The following is a 7965-nucleotide window of genomic DNA, read 5'->3' as shown; positions in this document are numbered from 1 at the left end:
CACTAAGATGCTCAAGGAACCTCCGGGTTGCCGTGGTTACCGGATACCCGCAGTTGGGGATGCATGTGCTCTGAATTCAGGTCGACCTGGGGTGAGTACTGGCTCCGTTTCTCGAGCAGATTGTTTAGCTTCTCTTGCCTCGGTTCTAAACCTATGAAGTGGGGATGGTAATACCTACCCCACTGAGTGCTCCTGAGGATTAAATACTCAGTCTTAGCAAAGTCCTGGCAGAAAATAATCCGGGTGCTGGACTTGGACTGCGAGCAGGCCCCAGATTGGAGGCGTGGGGCTCCCTGTTCTGCAGGGAGTGAGCCCCAAAGGCGACACTGGTCTCCCCTCAGGAACGCCATCTTACTTCTCCCTCCTCTGCTGCCTGACAGAGTTCCAAAGTCCCAGGAAGATAACTGTGGCCTTGTGAACACGGAACTAATTAGATCTGCGGGTAAACACTTAAGGCTTCTCTGTGGCATTGTTTAAAACAGTGAAAAACGGGGTACCTCCTACATAAGCGCTCAATCCTAGGACATCAGTGGATTAAATTATGATACACAGATACAAGGGGATAGTGTAGACACTTAAAATGATGTTGCAGGAATATGTCTAACAGGAAGAAAAGTTGCATGGAATATTATTACAATAGTATGTGATGATCCCTTTTAAACAAAATATATAGTATATATTAATAGAAAAGAGTCTGGAAGGACATCATTAACATGCTGTTTTGGTTGAATCTGAATGAGATTAGGGTATTTTTTGAATGTATATTTTGCCTATATAATCTAGTCTAAGATCATGTCAGAAAAGTCCGAGTGAATTGAAGCTAGAGTTTAGATATTAATGATTTGCTTCTCTTCCAAAGGACAGTTAGGTTCAGACCAAAAATTCTCTGAACACCAGCCCTAGTGTGCTCGGATCTGCGACACCCGTGTTGGCAGCGATGGCACGCGCCTCCTGTGCCCTGCAACGGTTTCTGGGCGCTGTGTGTTCCAGTACGCGGCGGTTTCTGGGTGCTGTGTGTTCCGGTACGCGGCAGTTTCTGGGTGCTGTGTGTTCGGTCTTCAGGGTCTGTGACGGCTGCTTGGAGGCTGAAGGAAGGCGGGTCAGGGTAGAAGGTTAGGTTCAGGGTTGAAAAGAGGGTCAGTGGCTACATCTCAGAAGCCTTTCCTGCAGGTATTGTGAACCTCCAGCTTAAGATGGGGAAACTGAGGCTCGGTGCCTTGCCCTAAACCCCTAGAAGGCTGACAAGCCTCCCGCTGAGGCCCCACAGCAGCCTCTGCCACGCACATTGTCTGATTCCCACTCGACGGTGAACTCCGAGGACGGGACGAGCCTGTTAGCTTTGTAACCCCGGAGCCCAGCGCGGTGCCTGCGCACAGCAGGGCCTCAGGGAGCATTTGTGAACAAAGTGGTGCACGGTGACACAGCTGGTAAGACAGGACTCTGACGGAAGCCTGCGCCTTCCGAGTCCCTTTGCATTAGATAAAAGCTTGGAATGACCCATTTTTAACCCATCAGTGAGGCTGCTCCCTACCTGGACTCTCTTCCTTTTCTGCTCTCAGTCCACCTTTCATCACTCTCTCCTCTTCCCAGCCACTCTTTCGGCTGGTCCTCTGGTGGACTTTATGTCTAAAGGGTGTTTCTGGGCAACCATCGGAAGACATTTGCAGAAGGAGCCTCATTCATCATGGTCAGGAGAGGGTGGGAATCCAGAATCCCCCAGCCCTGGCCATTCCCTGGCCAGAAATGCTCCAAAAAAGAGCAAATCCCTTTGGCCTCTTCATCGGGCTTAAAGAAGAGGGAGAGGGGGCAGGAGTGCGGCCACAAGTGGCAGTTTTAAGGCGCTACAGAAATCCAGCGAGTAACCACGCAGCCCCAGGGAGGAGGCTCTGATTAAAATCACAGATGGTGGTTAAGATCACTCCCTGCCAGGCGTCGTGCTCCACACTCGGAGAACTTGCCACTGAGTCCTGCCGGCAGTCCCAGGGCACAGGCCTGTTAGACCCATTCTGCAGGAGACAAAACAGAGGACGGGAGAGGTTAAGGGACTTGCCTGACAGCACACAGCCAGCTAGTTCTAGGGTTGATCTTAGACCCCGGGCTTACTGCCTCCCAGCCCAGGATGGATGCCTTGCTCAGATGCTCGTGCAGACAAGCTTGTCCAAACAAGCTTGGCCCGGCTGGAGACCAGCTGGAATCTCGAGCACAGGGGATGGCACAGTCCTAGGGCAGGTGCTGTCCTGGGTGAGGGGGGTGGGCCGGACACGACATGGCCAGTTGCAAACCCTGGATCATGGCTCCAAACCCCACTACACCACGTCTGTTGGAGAGCGGCTGGCACCGACGCCTCTGCTCAGCCGGTTGGGCGACAACCACGGGTTGTACTTCTTATCCTCACCATAGGCTACAAGAAAGGTCGTAGTCCCGTTTGATAGCCAGCCCTGCCTCCTGGTGACAGAAAGTCTTCCTTAGGCCGATGAATAAGATGCAACCAGGCCAGAAAGAGTCGCATGAGAAAGCCACAGCTTTGTAAGTGGTTTTCCCAGGGAAAAGCAGGAAAATGGACATTAAAATGAACCACTAAGTTGCTTTTCTGACCTGCTTGGTGGGAGACCTGGAGATTCCAGGACGTCAGAGAGCTTCCCAGATGGAAAGAATTCAGGTGAACAAATACTTTGTGACACCGAATGGATGCCAAGGGCTCCTCGGGGCCTTTTGACAAACAGCTCGACGGACGCTTGGTGCACTCGGGGCCTCATTTGAAGCTCCCCAGACTCGGGCAGCTGAGGCTGATTGCCTCCATTCTCCAGAAAAGGGAACAGAGGCTCTGGGGCTAACGGCCCACCCAAGACCACTCTGCCACTGTTTTATCCAGAAATGGGTTTCGTTGCTTTTTGAAAACTCCAAATGTGATTTTTTGGTGATTTAAAAAATATCTTTTAAATTTGTTGGTACTTGATTTGCAGGTTGATAATTTGGCTGCTTGTTATACCCTCTCCCTGATGGGAAAATCACCTCCTCCTTGAGAGGGCTCAGACCCACACAGTTCCATCTGCCCGTTTACTGAAGGGGTGCCTCACTTCACTAGAAAGACTAATAGCATTATGTCCCTAAGAGGACCGACAGCCACAGCTTTGTCACTTGTTAGTGCCCTCGAGTGGATTCTGACTCCCAGTGCCCGCTGTGCAGCAGAGCACAGCCCTGCCCTGGCCTTTCTGCTCCATCCTCTCACCTTCTGGTGCCATTTCAGACAATGCTCCCCTGCTATTCACAGGGTTTTCACAGCCAATTTTTTTGGAAGTGGGTGGCCAGGTCCTTCTTTCTGGTCTACCTCAGCCTGGAGGCTCCACTGAAACCTGTCCACCGTGGGTGACCCTGCTGGTATTTGAAATAGCAGTGGCATAGCTTTCAGCATCATAGCCACACACAGCCACCACAGTGTGACAACCGACAGACGGGTGGTATGGTTCCCTGACCAGAAATAAATCCAGGTCATTGTGTGAGAGCACTAAATCTTAACCACTAGACCACCAGGGCTGGCCAGCTTCTTCTTTTTTTTTTTTTTTTTAAAGACTTTCACCTGAGCTAACATCTGTTGCCAATCTTTGTTTTCTCCCCAAAGCACCCCAGTACATAGCTGTATATTCTAGTTATAGGTCCTTCTAGTTGAACTATGTGGCACGCCACCTCACCATGGCTTGATGAACAGTGCTGGGTCTGCGCCCAGCATCCGGACGGGGGAAACCCTGGGCCGCCAAAGCACAGCGCACAAACTTAACCACTCGGCCACGGGGCTAGCCCCTGGCCAGCTTATTAGCATTCCCACTTGTTGACTAAGTGGCACTGTTAAATTAATGTGTCAAATGCTTTACATACATTAGCTCCTTTAGACTTTACAACTCCAGTGAAATAGGTACAATTTTTGTCCCTGTTTTACACGTGAAGAAACTCAGGGTCCAAGAAATTAAGTAACTTCCCCAAGATCAAGCACTAGTAAGTTAGAGTCAAGATTCAAACCCAGACAGTTATCCCCCAGGTGCTGCCATGTTCCTGGTTTTCAGGCTGTTCCCCAAGGAACCCCAGGGTTCCACCCAGAGGTGAAGGAGACTGAGGCAAAGGGACATCTGGCTGGGCAGCCTGAAAGCCTGGTCCACTCCAACAGCACAGCTCTGCTCTTACCCTCTATGGTGAAGCTGCAAGGTTTTGTTGGACAAAGAGTTTCCAGTGCTGAAGAAAATGTAACACTTGGGCTCTCATAGACAACACCGTTGGTCCCACAGCTCCTGGAGGTCCAGGCTTGTCTCCTGTGTGCATCACCCCACCGTGCCCAGCCCTGTGTCTCAGGAAACGCAGCTGCGTTGAGCAGAACGTATCAGAGCATGTTGGGGTAGCTATTCCACTGCACTTTATTCTCTGCTCCTTCTGGAACTTCCAGGGGCCATGCAGCCATGCAGGCAAGACCCTCCCAGACCTGCCTCCAGCTGGTGGTCCTGCAGAGGAAGGACTTGGTGTAGGTCAGAGAAGAGATTGGTGGAGGTGGCCTGAGAGCCAGAACAGAGAGCACCTTGACGCTGTGGCTTCAGTCTGTTCCCAGAGATTTCCTGCGGTCAGCGGTTCAAAAGGGCGACAGCCTCAGGATGGAGGAACAGGAGGCTCAGGCTGTGGAGGCTGGGGGTGGGGGGCGCAGCTGCCTGTTGAGAAGATAACGATTCTGCCTTTGGGTAATGTTGAAGATGGAGGTTTGTTTCTTTCAGATTCCAAGACAAGCTCAGCATCTCTCGAGCAGCTCAGCAGCTCCTCATAGAAAATTGGAATCATATGTTGGACTGTGTTTTCCTTTTCACTCTGGCCACTAGGAAGCTTAGAGATGGTTTTGAAGCTCAATTGCAGTAACTGCTTAGGATGTTACCATCTGTACACCTGCGTTCTAACTCTCTTCTCCATCTTGACCATTTAATTTGTATCTTTTTTTTTTTAAGATTGGCACCTGGGCTAACAACTGTTGCCAATCTTATTTTTTCCTGCTTTATCTCCCCAAACCCCCCCGTACATAGCTGTATATCTTAGTTGCAGGTCCTTCTAGTTGTGGGATGTGGGACGCCACCTCAATGTTGCCTGACGAGCGGTGCCATGTCCGCGCCCAGGATCTGAACCCTGGGCCGTGGCAGTGGAGTGCGCGAACTTAACCACTCGGCCACAGAGCCGGCCCCCTAATTTGTATCTTTATCTGATTCTAGCTTTAGTTTTTGCTGATGCTTTTTAGTTTTTATTTTAGTTTTTCTAATACTCAATTTCATTGTATATCTAACATTGGAGAACACAGTGGGATGTGAATGAGTGACAGACATCAGTAGTAACCTTGAAGATACTAACTACAGAAATTTGCAGCTGTGAATGGAGAGAGGTTTGGATAGGGAGTCAGGCTGGGCAGCCAACAGGCCGATTGAAAGTATGCGAACAAAGAGAATTTTCATGTGCAGGCTTCATCTGTTACCACACCAGGTTTGCTTTTGCCTACCACCCAGAAAGCCAAACACTGAGATGACGAGATTGCAGCAGAGAGAGGGTTGACTCACAAAGCAGCCATGTGAGGAAGCGAGAGCATGAGCCTCAAATCCACCTTCCTGAAAATAAGGACTCAGGGATGTTTATGGGATAGAGGGCAAGGTGGTCTGAAATGTGGAGAGAGGTGATCGGAGGTGAGGAGAGGTGAGGTAATTGATGAGCTGCGCAAGCGTAGTCAGACTTCATGTCTCTTCACAGGACCCATGCTCACAAAATGGCGGCATTAGCATGATCTGACGGTGGAGACTTTAGCCTCTTGACGTCAAAAGGTCGCCTATCGGGCATCTGTGTGGGCCCAGTTGATGAGTTGGTGGTCTCAACCGACCTGAAGTGGACAAGGAGTTCTAATTCCTGAAAAACAGCTCACACGCCCATTATCATGGTGACCCAGGCTCCAGGGAGACGTTATCTACAGGAGCCTAGTGGGAGTCAGATAGCATATTGCCTAAGCAGCACAGTTATCGACAGGTGGGTTAAACAGCCAAAAGCTACAAGCAGTAATTGCAAAAAGGAAAAAAAGCTTTAGTTCCTAGCTACTTAATCATCAGCGGCTGTTTGCTTGTTACACATCCACTAAGAAATGAAGATTGTAATGTCCTCTACAAAAATTCTACAGTAAATTCAATGTAATTTTCATTTCACAAGATGAGCTGTTAACTTAACACACAAAGTTGCACCTTGCTGAAAACAGTGCTTTGAAGGGCCGTGTAGGTACGGTTCTGAGGGTCCTTGGATGCAGAAATTAAAGATGCATTTTACGGAGGAATAGACAGAGCCACACGTCCTTCAAACAATCCTCCCCAAATCATGCTTCTCTCGCAGGGCTTCAGCTAGGCCGGGGCAGCAGGAGCGCAGGCTTTGAGGATGGGTACCGTGTTTTGCTGATTAAGTGCAGATCCAGCCTCAGACTTTCTATCCAGCCCGTGCCCAAATTTAGATACCAAATTTAGTTAGAATTGAACATTCTTTAAATCCAAAGAGAGTGATGAGTAAGTTATGTGAAGTGATCCTCAACCAAATACATATCTTTTAATTCTTACAAATAAAACTTGCACTGATGTTATGTAGATGCCTCTCCTGGTGCTTCTTTCCCAGATTGTGGTCCAAGTGAGTTCTACCAGTCTGTTTAGACTGGCCTTGGTGTTTCCAGTTCATTTAGCAGGTGTACCATTCACTGCAGGAAGGGAAGAATAAAGATGTCATCAATAATATTTCTACAGAGTTCCAAGTCACCCAGGTCCCGCTAGTGTGGGCAGCAGTAATTCGTTCCCTGATATGTGGGGATTGCTTTTCTTGGGTAGCTGAGACCCAATCACTCTTCAGAGGTGGTTGTAATTAATAGGTAAGGAAGTGCAAATACCTCTGAATTAATAGAGCCACTAGGTGTGACTAACTATAATATGATTACATGTGAAATTAACCCAGAGATCAAACCTAATCAATCCAGACTAATAACTGCCAGGACAACAATTTGTGGTTCTAAATGAGTTTATGTGGAAAGGAACTAAGCAAAACGAACTCTGTTAGAATGTAAAGCCTGCATTTTTTTAAAAGTGTGAGCAGTGAACTAAGATCATAAATATGCATGTGGGTGATATGAATGCCCAGGTGTCGGATAACCAAACCATTATTTACCTTGGCAGGTGAGAGTGAACAAAATTAGAAAACCAGAAATTCGTAAAGAGAGCACAAATTTAAAAAGAGAAGCTGAGATAGTATAGAATCTGAGACTCCCAAGGTTGTAACTTTTATTATTTATTTATCTGATTCCAGTAACTTAATAAATTACTAGACGGTATTTCATACATAGAATCTATAAGCTATAAAGAGCAAGATATTAAACAGCCACGAACTTACAACCCAGCTTACGAACCACGACATCCACAGACTGACTGCAGCCACATCCTGATGGCGAACGTCACGGCCCCCACTCCACCCCGACCCAGAGGTAAAGGCTATCTTGAGTTCTGCATCTCGCTGTTGTGGTAGACGCTACTGCCAGCCCCAAGCTTTGCTCCTCAGTGTATCTGCACTTTTTCTATGTGACTTTGCAGAGCCCTCCCACTGTGGTTAGGGCACATTTCCTTATTTTTTTTAATTTGGCCACGTAACTTTCTTTGGCCGATGGAGGGAAGCAGAAGTGCTGTGTCAGTTCCGAGCCCAGGCCCCAATAGTCCGTGCATGTTCCCACTTGCTTTTTTACACTTTTTCTGTCACCATAAAAAAAACATGCCTGGGCTAGAATGCCAGTTGAGGAGAAGGATGAAAGACACGTGGGGCAGAGTGAGTCACCCCGGCTGAGCCCAGCCTCGATCAGCCAAGCCAAGTTTCCATGAGAGTAGACGATTGTGGCTTCAAGACATCGAGTTTTTCGTAACTCATTGTACAATGTTTTTTGTGGCA

At 48.4% G+C, this 7965-nt stretch overlaps 1 long non-coding RNA gene across 1 annotated transcript; it reads right to left on the bottom strand.

The window, feature by feature from the left end:
* Positions 1-5253: 5253 nt before the first annotated feature.
* On the bottom strand, positions 5254-7555 carry LOC138925301 (uncharacterized). The gene is made up of 2 exons (XR_011441236.1): positions 7420-7555; positions 5254-6736 (listed from the first exon to the last, which is right to left on the bottom strand). It is a non-coding gene; the product is annotated as an uncharacterized lncRNA (long non-coding RNA).
* Positions 7556-7965: the final 410 nt, after the last annotated feature.

This window comes from Equus caballus, chromosome 7, assembly GCF_041296265.1.
Source record: "Equus caballus isolate H_3958 breed thoroughbred chromosome 7, TB-T2T, whole genome shotgun sequence".
NCBI classification, from domain to species: domain Eukaryota; kingdom Metazoa; phylum Chordata; class Mammalia; order Perissodactyla; family Equidae; genus Equus; species Equus caballus.
The sequence above is the reverse complement of the archived record's forward strand: the minus strand, read 5'-3'. Positions and strand labels throughout refer to the sequence as shown.